This window comes from Nycticebus coucang, chromosome 9 (genome assembly GCF_027406575.1).
Source record: "Nycticebus coucang isolate mNycCou1 chromosome 9, mNycCou1.pri, whole genome shotgun sequence".
Classification (NCBI taxonomy): domain Eukaryota; kingdom Metazoa; phylum Chordata; class Mammalia; order Primates; family Lorisidae; genus Nycticebus; species Nycticebus coucang.
In genome coordinates this window covers 29,525,563-29,537,278 of record NC_069788.1, presented here as the reverse complement: position 1 = coordinate 29,537,278, position 11,716 = coordinate 29,525,563, and the positions used below count along the sequence as shown (strand labels likewise).

Below are 11,716 nucleotides of genomic sequence, written 5' to 3'. Positions count from 1 at the left end.
TTTTGTTTGGAGCAAGAAATTCAAGAGCATTAAGGATCAGGTTAATCACACATTTGGGGGAAATTGCAAATGCCTAATAGACAATTTCAAGCCAAATGCAGGAGAAACAAAAATTGGGTGTGGAGGGAGAGGATGTGGGGAAAATTAAGTTGTGATGTGGAAAGAGCCGGGAAAATGGGAAAGCATAATTTGATAGTCCTATCCAAAACTCCACTTGCAATGGATCTAGCTCAAAAAAGTAACAACTGTCTATATTACAAATATGATCTACTGAGAAGAAGCCTAGGGGCAAGAGTTATAGCCCTGTTCGTTCTTGTTGACCCAAAGAATAGGCCAAGACTAATGCCAATGTTAAGAGGATTAGAGAAATGGGCAGTGTTCTGAAGCTGGTGGCTAAGGAACAGAAACTGCAAGGGGAGGCAAGGGTGAAGGTTTCGATGATGCTCTGTATTCAAGAACCATAACTCGGTAAGAGAAGTGTGGTGGATACCAGAGAGAAGGGGAAAGAAATTCAACCAAGTAAGCAATAGATTAGAATGTTAAGGGTCATGTATTTCCAAGAAAAAGGAAACAGAAAGTCCAGCCTAGGTGCGGTGGCTCACACCTGGAATACTAGCCCTCAGGGAGGCTGAGGCAGGAGGATTGCTTGAACTCCAGAGTTTGAAATGAACCTAAACCAATGAGAGCCCTATCTGTACTAAAAATGGAAAAATCAGGTAGGCATCATGACACGCACCTGCAGCCCTAGCTACTTGGGATGCTGAGGCAGGAAGATTGCTCAAGCCCAAGAGTTTGACATTGCGGATTGCAGTGATTATGATGATGCCACTACACTAGTTTAGGCAACATAGCTAGAGTCTGTCTCAAAAAAAAGGAAGGGAAAGAAAAAGAGAAGATGATGAGAAAAGAGACAAGAAGAGAAGAAGAGAAGAAAAGAAAAGAGAAAAGAAAAGGACAAGATAAAGAAAGGAAAGAAAAGGAAAGAAAAAGTCGTATCTGGCAAACAGAAGCTTGTCCCTATTCTTCTCTTAGGCCCTGGCAATTCATTCTCTACCTTTTGCCCCTCCTAGAACAGAACATACCTACAGAGAATGAGAGGCTACTTCTTCTTCTTCTTTTTTTTATTTTTTATTAAATCATAGCTGTGTACATCAATATGATCATCTAAAAGAAATAGTTCTCCATCTCTTTCAATTGTGGTCATAAAAGTCAATGAACAAGGCAAAATTTTCTGCTGGCCTCACTGAGAAACAACCCTGCCAAGGCAAAATTGATTGTTCTTTCTGCCCAAGAGAATATTAGAGACAATTAAATTTGTAATTTATACATTGTCCAATCCTGTGGAGTCACATTTGGACCTGGCGGAAAATGTATCATCTGGAAATGAGGATCCATGCAGTAACTAGAAGTGACACTGGGGAGAAGTGAACGCATTTATGTTGCAACTAAGATGGCTCCGAAAGTCATAAATCAGACCAAGCCCACATGTGCAAATCTGCATGTTGTCCCTGCAGCAAAGTCCTTAGGAAACCACCATATCAAACATGGCAGACTGTTATTATATTTGCCTATCAGCTCTTATCCTTCTGCAAAAGTTTCTTTTCTAGTAAAGAATCCATCATGCTTTGTTCAGCTAGTGCTGACCTCACCCACTTGCTGGTCTTGTTTCTGGGTACTGGGAATACAACACTGAACAAAGTAGACCTGGTCCCTATGTTCTTGAAGTTTCCCTTCTAGTCATTAAAAGAAAGGCTATAAAAAGAAAAAAAAATACATATAAAGTATGCCCCAAAATGATAAATGCTAAAAAAAAATAAATGGAAGTGCACTATTAATGACCCAATAGATGTTTTCAATATTAGTTACTGAATTGTAATGTATAAAATGCTCAAAAAAATTGAAATACTAAGAAACAGAAAATAGAAATCACTTCTGAGTAACTTTTTAAAATGTGTTTTCTTACTTTTTATCAAAAAAAAGTTTTCTCCTACACCTAAACCTAGATCTAGAAAATATTTAAAATACAGTATTTTTGATTTGATTTAACAGAAGCACCAAAATATGCCTTTTATTTCATTTAAGATATTGAAAGATCCACAAATGTTTCAAAATCCACTTTTCTTTGTGTGGAACTGTCAAAGCAGGATCAGTGATTCTTTAAGTATTTTTCCGTTTTTAATCCATCTCTGCAGACCAGTCTATGTCTTCAGAAATATATCATTCATGTGTAATCATTTGCTTCAAACCATGTGCAGAAGAAACCCTAGATGGAAAGGTTTGCCATGTAATCATTTTTAAGGAATACATTTTAAACTATATTTACAGTAACTCAAGAAGCTTTAAGAAGAGAAAAAAATGTGTGTCATCGGCTTAGCCATACCAACTAAGAAAACTCATGCATTAAACATTGCTAAAGAAAATAATACAGCTTTAGTTCAATCTGTAATTTGTGAGCTATCACAGAGAGTCTGGCTTGGCACCACTGAGAAATGTTCACTGAATGTCATTGTAAAGGTTTGAGAGGACTCTCCAAGGACCAATTAAAGGAATGGAGAACTAGGAAAGATTGTTCACCACTAAGAAAAAGCAAGAAGAATGGCACTAGATGGATGTGGCTTTCCAATTTCCTTGTGTTGTCTGTAAATAGGGAAATACAAGCTAAAAATAAATAATAATAAATATCTCATCCAGTTATCTGTTTATGATCATTAAAGTTTTTTTTTTTCCACTTCTTTTTTGGCCCTGTCCTCTCTAATTCCCCATATTCCCCCACTCCTAACCCCAAACTAAATAAACAACAACATTGTCAGTTCCCCTCTATCCTGTTTCAATATGTATGTTTATGTACATACACTTACACATATGTACATACGGACACACACATATATTTCCAACTTGTATTCACTTCATTATGTGACCCAAAACACAAAAATCAAAGATCTTTATTCAACTATACAAACAAAATTTTGTTTAAGAACTATTCTTTATCAACTTAAACTCATTACTGGCCATAAATATTCATGTTTTGTGGATTATATATTATACATGGGTTATTCACCACATACAGTTTCACTGCTAAACCAATTCAGGCTGTATCACAATCAAATGTTGATTCACTAGTTAGTTAACTATTTGATTAATGAGATTGGTTGGACTGTGTATTTTTATTATGCCCTTCAAGGAAAAAATGCCTTTCCTATTTTTCATATGTGCTATTTACTCAAACTTATTTGATATTTGATATTTTCAGCAATGCAAAGAAAAAGTTACCAGCTGGGTTTATTAGCCCTAATATTTCCTTTCACTTAAGGAGTTTCTCTAAGTCTGGACTCTGCAAAAGGAAGGTAAACAGAGTGAGCGAGCAAGTGGGTTCTCTTAGCCCGTGGATTTTAGTCTTCTCAAAAGTGAGGCCCTTCTTCCTTCAGTGTGCTCCTATATACTCCCAATACCTGGTAATAAATAAGAAACTTTTAACAACTACTTGTTCTATTAAGAGAAACCAGAAATCTTAGAAAAGTTAAATGCGCTGCAGTGATTCTATGTTGAGGGGTCCTCTACTTTCATTCTTTTCTCTCTTTTTCAATTCTAGTTCGCTTTTGGTTCTTTGGGAATTTAATCTCTGAAAACAAACCACAGCAATTTCTGCTCTCAAATTAAGGGTGGGCAGTCTTGAAAAATAGAAAAGTCCAGGGCTAGGTACAGTTAGAGTAACAAGCATTACTTCAGAGCTTTAGGATGAGTGAAGTCTTAGTCCGGGATAGTTTTTAGTTAGCAATAATCACACCTTGGATAAACCTCATTGGATATTATGCTGCCCCTGCGTAAAGCCAAAGTCTTGATCCAGAGGCAGTGAAGTAGTGAACCAGAAAAAGCCTCAGATTGAGAGTAACTAGTCACCTTCTTTTAAACAATTTGCCTTTCTTTTCTGAGACCAAGTTTCTTGTGTAAAATTAAGGGACTGAACCATTTGTTGCATTCCATTCCTAATTTTTCATAAGTCTAAAAACTTGCACAAAACACATACTTCAGAATCATTTATAAATACAATCAGTACCTTTCACATTGACATGCCAAATGTCAAAATGAACCATGATTCCTCCCTAATGATCTCTTTTTATCTAATTTTGTTATGACCAATTGGTGTGTAAAAGGATAAGTTACACTCAAGGGAAATTAAGCCATAAATAAACTTTATACCACTACCATAGAAATTATCACAAAATATTTATACTGTTGGTTTACAAGTCCTTCAAAATCAGTAAAGTATGAACTCCTGTAGGGCAAGAATGACATCTTAGTCCTTTTTATATCTCCAGTTTATAATATTTAACATAAAAAACTAAATATTTTTTATAATTAACTTAAACCGCAAGTGGAGGAAAAGTGCGCTGACTGACCTCGCTTCAGAGGCATGGCCGCAAGAGTCTTCAGAGCTGTCTGGCAGTCAAATTCTATTTCCCTGGTTTATTCACATTCATAAATGTATATTTCAGACTTTATTTTCTATCCTCAGTCCTCCAATGCCTCCTACTCCATTTTCCCATCAAAAGAGAATATATACCAGCTCTCACATACATTCCCACCAGGATAAGATACGTCCTTCCTTCCGTCAAGGATGAGCTGGCTGAGCACATCAAACCCTTCACTTGTACAGCAGATCCCAGCCTTTCACACAACACTCATTCAGCAATTCTCTTTGCTTTCCATGAAACCATCGTGTTCTCGCTCCTTCTTTTCCAACAATATGCAACGATGTGATTATTTCTCTCCTCTTAAAAAAGGAAACTCTCCCTGACTCAACTCCTGCTTGTTGCAACTTCTCTCTATTTCACTTTTAAAATCCACTCCAATCACACCTACCACTTTCCTGCCAAATCTGCTTTTGTCAATGTGACCAATAACCTCTATCTGCTAAATTACAGCTGTCAGTTCTCAGCCCTCATCCTACCTGACCTATCCGTGACATGCAACGCAGTTGACCAGGTCTTCTTTAAAATGTTTTCTTCACTTGTCTTCCAAGACACCACACTGTGGAGGTGTCGTCCTGACTCACTTCATTCCTTGAATTCCTCCTTTGCTGATCCCTCTTCATCTTCTCAACCTCTAACCGGCGGTGGCCTCCAGGGCTCAGGCTTTGGACTCTACTTCTATCTTTCCGTATTACCTGAGCCAGGTTCATGTTTTATAAAACACGAAAATGCTAGTATTTCCAAAATTACACTAAATTTATACCTTGAGGACCAACTTGCCATCTAATATTCAAACTTGTAGATTTAATTGCCTCTTTAACGCCTACAGTTGAAAGTCAAGCTTCTTAAACTTACATATCCCAAATCAAAGTCAAAAATTTTGTAATGTTTTTCTCCCAAGCTTTTCCATTGTGAATAATTGTATCTCTAAAACTCCAGTTGCTCAGAACAAAAACACTACAGTTATTCTTGATTTCTCTCTCTCTCATATTCTGATCTTTCATCCTAGCAGACAGATCTATCTGTATCCTATCAGATAAATCTTTAAAATTCTGTATATCCAGAGTCCCAACCACTGTGTGTCACCTTCACTCTCACCTTTCCACCCCAAGACATTATTATTTCTTCCTGAATAATTGCAAAAGCCTCCTAACTTTTTCCTGTATTCAATTTCTTATTTTAATTTCAAAATATTAAGAGAGTACAAATGTTCTAGGTTACATGGCTCACTTTTGTAATGCCTGACATAGGTGTTGCCACCACTGAAAATACCGTTCATTGTATCTATTAGGTAGATTTTTGCCCCTCCTCCCCCCTAGTTGATTTCCACCAGTATGTGTATACTATGGAGTACTACTAAGCTGTTCAGGAAGATTAATTCATATATTTTGCAATAATCCAGATGAAACTGGAGACCATCCTTCTAAGTAAATTATCTCAAGGATGAAAAAACATTGAGCTGGGAGTGGTGGCTCATGCCTATAATTTTAGCCCTTTGGGATTCTGAGGAGCATGGATTGCCTGAGCTCAGGAGTTCAAGACCAGCCTGAGCAAGAGTGAGACCCGTCTCTAAAAATAGCCAGGCACCTGTAGTGTGGCAGGCACCTGTAAGTCTCAGCTACTCAGGAGGCTGAGGCAAGAGGATCACTTGAGCCCAAGAGTTTGAGGTTGCTGTAAGCTATGATACATGCCCTACTGAGGGGCGACAAAGTGAGACTGTCTCAAAAAAAAAAAGAGTGGAAAAACAAACGCCATGTGTTCTCACTATTAAATTGGAACAAACCAATGAGCACACAGAGGGAAATAAAACTCCCAACTTCTTTTTACTCAGTATAGCAACTAGAAGAATCCTATAATGTCAAGTTAGGTCAAAACTTTGCAATCTTTTCTCAGCTCACACAAAGTAAAAGCAGACGTGTACATATACCCAAAAAAGGCTCATCAAGATCATCAGGCCCCATATAACATGCCTCACCTACTACATCCCCTTCCCTGATGTTTTCCTTGCAGCCACAATGGCCCCCTTGCTGTCACTGAAACACTCTGGGTTCACTCTAAATCAGATCTTTGCCCTTGCTATTTCCTCTGCCTACAATATTCCTCTCCCGGTGGCTTGTTCCCTCACTTCTTTTAGGTCTTTACTGAAATTTCAACTCAATGAAATCTCTGTCCTCCCTATATAAAGTGTCGAGGAACTGCTCCTTGACAACTCCTAGCAGTTTCTAACTCCTTGTTTGCTAAATTTCAGAACATAGTGAGATCTTGACAAATATTTGTTTAATGAATCAACTTTTTAAAAAAGTTACAATAACACAAAATCTATACTTTGATAATGTTTTCAAAATAAAACTTATTTTTAAGTGTCTCAAAGAAATTCGTGAAGCATTGTCAAAGAATGAAGTCTGTCTTTAATTAATAGAAAGTTATCTGTAATTAGCATATAACTCTTTTGGAAATAATGGGATACTAAAGCATATTTTAAATAACTTTAAACAAATTGTCCTTGAGAATGAGAAATACTAACAGATGAAATTTCACGGAATCAGTGATTGTTTATCTTTGCTACAGATTTAAACTGGAATTCAGTTTTTTCTCCATGAAGACCTAGGAAAAGAGAAACTTTTAAAGTAAATTTGAATGTGATCTTCACCAATTAAAGATAAGAAAATTACATAACACGCCAAAACATAAAATACCCACATAGTACATGCCCAGTAGAGGCTAAGTAGATGGAAATTCCTATCTTCTGGTTTATTATTTTTAACAGTATTTTATTATTATTTTATGTAGTATTTTTATAATTGATTGTCTAAACTCCTGATCTCATAATCACAGTATTTTCCTAAGCAATAAAATGTTTCTCAATTATATAACTTTTTTGCAGAAAGGAATTTGGTCACAAAGTAGAATAAAACTTAAAACTGCTCTTTATTCATCTTACTGTTTCTCAGGGAAGAAGATTTGCTATGTAGGCAGTGCCTTTAGGAGTTGCCCTATGTAATTCCTATTGCATGTGTTTAACATTTTAAAGATGAGGAGTCCAAAATAGTAAAAGTCAGGAACTAAATAGGAGTTGCATTTAAATTTTAAACCGAAAAACAGATTTTTAAAGAGCGAGATGTTGGTAAATGTATTTAGTAGCTTCACATAAAAGAATACAAGTCACTGTCAAATGAAAGGAAATGCAATCATTGTTTTGTTGAAGGGAGATGTTTGGCCACCCTCTGATGATTTCTAGGCCTGGAAGGAAGCTTCTGACTACTAGCTGCTGGCAGGACAGTGAAGAACTTAAATTCAGCAAAGTCTGGTGGGATTTAGAAAACAAAGAAAGAGTGTTTAAAAAAAAAAATAACTATGAAATTAGTTCCTAATCCAGAGGGTCAACTCCCCTGGTTTTAAATGAGTTCTTGAATTACACTTATGGTTCTCAAAATGGGGATTCCTGATCAAAATTTGGGGAAATAGAAACTGACTTGTTACTTCTGTTGTTTTAGTGACTCATCTGTGCTCCAGATGTTCTATTATTTTCTTTCAAAGATGCTGTTGAATCTATTGTTTAGACCATTTTCTGCTTACCCATCAAAGCACCCTCCCTTTGTCTTTGCAGAGTATTATCCAGGGTGCATACAGATAGATAAAAAGGAAACAAGGTCGATGGTCATGAGCAGAAATTAACGACAGTTAGAAAAATAAGTTATAGATATCCAGGGGTTTTGACTTTTACTCTTTGAAAAACTCTCTGGAGAAAAGGAAAAGGGAGAAAAATGTCCCTCAAGCTCCTAAAGAGTTTTCCTCTCTAGTTAGTCATAAACCTGAGTGACACAAAAAAAGATGATCCAGAAAAATAAATCAGTATAAGAATGCTTTTACATAACCTCACACAAAAAAAACATCATTATATATGTGTAACCTCTAGCTCTACCTAAACCAAGTCTTAATTAAAGTCACTATACAATGAAGCATGCTAAGAATCATTTCTCCAACCTCTACAGTGTTCCCACTTCTGGAATAGAAAAAAAAAAAATGTAACTTCCCCTCTTTCTCTGGGTTATATACTTGTGCATTTGCCTTGGTCAAATGTGGTAAAAATCTTGATCTGGTACACCAGCCTCCATCATATCACAAATCTGTTACATAACAGCAATCATATCCTCTATATTTTTATATAAGGTTTTAAATTTTTCTTAAAATCATAAAACATAGCTGGGTACAGTGGCTTGGAGAGGCTGTAATCCCAGCAGTTTGGGAGGCTGAAGTGGGAAGATTGCTTAAGGCCAGAAGTTTAAGACCTGCCTGGACAATACAGTCCCCGTCCCTCTAAAAAAAAAAACTTAAGATGTTAAATGAAAAAGTTGTATTTGCCATTACAGTGGATGTTAATTGACTTTTGCAAAGATTTTTGTTTTTGTTTTCTGAGACAGAGTTCACTCACAGCAACCTCAAAGTCTTGGGAAGAGATCCTCTTATGTCCACCTCTCAAGTGGCTGGGACTATAGGTGCCCACCACAACACTTGGCGAGTTTTCTATTTTTAATAGAGACAGGCTTTCACTCCTGCACAGGCTTGTCTGGAACTCCACATACCTGAAGATGGTAGGGTCAAGATTTACAGGTTCAAAATAGTTTCGTAGAGCTTCTAGAAAAATAGTTTGAAACAAAAATGAAAATAATACTTCACTCTGGTGCAAAATGTGGACTATTCTCTGAGGAAAGCATTTAGAAGAAATGCAATAGATGAGAAGTAAAGTTAACTAGAAAGATTAGGGAGTATTAAGAAAATAAAATTTGAGAAGGTATCAAGGTTTGTACTTTATATAAAAGCTATGAATAAGGTCAATTAGAATTTATCATCAAATCCTAAAATTTCACAATGAACATATGAACCCTAGAATTTGAAGGAGATATTTTTAGGATAAATAAATCACACCTATAAGTAGTTAATTTATGATACATATTAAACCAAGAAGTAACATACAGTAGACACATAGAAATATATATTTAGAAGAGAACAAAATGATAAACCCATAGCTGGGTAACAAGAATCTGATCATGAGATTTTTTTCAAGTACAAGTAAATAAAGAAAGTGATGCTTTCACACACAATACTATTTGTGTTCCTATCAGCATTTTAACAATAGGTATGATCCAGCACTTGTCTCACCCACAGAGATGTTTCTTTGTTGCCATTATTGTCAAGAGCATGGACTCCTAAGTCTATTCACCTATGTTTGAATTTTGGATCCGCAACTTACCAGCTACTTGACTGGTCGGGTTTCATGACCTTTCATGCCTTTGTTTTCTTAGTTCCAAAAATGGGGATAAAAAAATAAAAATTAAAAACTAAAACAAACAAAAAGAAAACTAAAAAATAAATAAGTAAAGTAAGTCAATAATTACCTTGCAAAAAAAATAATAATAATAAAAGTAAAATGGGGAAAACATGGCCTGCCTCTCTGTTATTGTGAAAATTAAATGAGATACTCCAAATAAAATATTTAGCACATTGCAGGATACACAGTGTGTTTCAAAAGTCTTCATACATGGGAAAGAAGGTAACAACAGATATTGGAACATGTTCTCCCTGAGTGGGAAAGAAGACTCTGTGTGTGCATGTGTGTGTGGAGATAGCCAATATGTAGAGAATATTTCATAAATATTTTTTAAATTCTGTAATGAATACTTTTTAAATAAAGATACATTTATGTATTGCTTCCCAATTCCTCTATGTATGATGACTTTGGAGACACTCTGTATAATAATTGCTCAACTGATTTTTAAGTATCATACATAATAATGTAAAATAGGCAATTGCTGTCAAATTAAGTAGAGTGATTGGGCCAGCATCCTCTTAACAATTGAATTAGACTTTGAAAATTATTTTTTCTTGTCTTGTGTTTATCATGAAATGTTAGATCAATGACTTTACACAATTGTATAATTGGCTGTTGCGACAATAATGCTACATCACAAATAACCTCATACTTTTGGTGATTTACATCAACAAACATTTATTTTTCTCACTCCTAAGACTTGGAATTTTGCTGGTCTCAGCCAGACTCAGCAGGGCTTAGTTCTAGAGCAAGGGCTCATTCAGACCTGTTTTCTGTGTCTCCAGCTTAGGCTTAAGGTCCAGCAACCCCCAGGATTATATTCTCATGGTGATGGCAGAGATGCAAAGGCAAAGCACAGCTGTGAAAGCATAATTCAGGCCCGTTTAACATTCCATGAGTCAAAGTAAGTCACATGGCCAAGGTAAACATTGGGGTAGAAAAATATACCCCATCTTCAGTGGAGAGAGAGGGGAGGAGGAGTGAATGTGTGTGAACAATAATCCTAAATTTCACTCCAATTGATTCAGAATTTTATTTTATTTTATTTTATTTTATTTTATTTATTGAGACAGAGTCTCACTCTGCCACCCTGGGTAGAGTGCTATGGCATCATCATAGCTCACAGCAACCTCATACTCTTGGGTTCAAGTGATCCTCTTGTCTCAGCCTCCTGAGTAGCTAGGACTACAAGTAACCTGCCTGCCAAAATGCCCAACTTCTTTTCTATTTTTAGTACAGACAGGGTCTCACTCTTGCTCAGGTTGGTCTCGAACTCTTGAACTTGAGCAATTCACCCACCTCGGCCTCCCAGAGTGCCAGGATTATAGATATGAGCCACCATACCAGGCCTGATTCAGAATTTTAAAATAAGAAAGAGTATGGGGAAGGACTCCCACTGTAAAGAAGATAGACAGATATTCTACTCATGATCTATTTCTAACTTTAAAATGAACACCGCACAATTTGATAAATACAGAGAGGAGAATGTAATGGAAACATCAGACTGTCTCCAAAGACATCCAAAAGATGCCAGAATTTAGAGCTTCCAAAAGGACAGTGGCATGATCTGAAAAGTACACATTACGCTGACAATACAGAAATGGTCATAGTATTACTCTACAGAAGGAACATGCTTCATTTAATAGTGTGATTATGTCCTTAATATGTATTAAAGAGAGGATTTATGCTGCTCAAATAAATGTAATACAGCCTATGAAATTATGGCATGACCTAAATTGCATTAAGTACAAAAAAATCATTCTAGAGTTTGTATGTCAAGAGCCACACATCCTTAGTCCCCTCTCATTGAAAAATACTAAGTAAAAGTGAGGTCTTAAAGGAGATAAAAAGATGCAGGGATCATATGTCCAGAATCAAATGCATCGTGAGGGCCTTGGCCAATGGCATCGGTTACATA

At 36.2% G+C, this 11,716-nt stretch overlaps 1 non-coding gene across 1 annotated transcript; it reads right to left on the bottom strand.

The window, feature by feature from the left end:
* Positions 1-3,685: 3,685 nt before the first annotated feature.
* LOC128594977 (U4 spliceosomal RNA) lies at positions 3,686-3,829 on the bottom strand. The gene has a single exon (XR_008382676.1). It is a non-coding gene; the product is annotated as a U4 spliceosomal RNA (small nuclear RNA).
* Between the last annotated feature and the right edge of the window lie 7,887 nt (positions 3,830-11,716).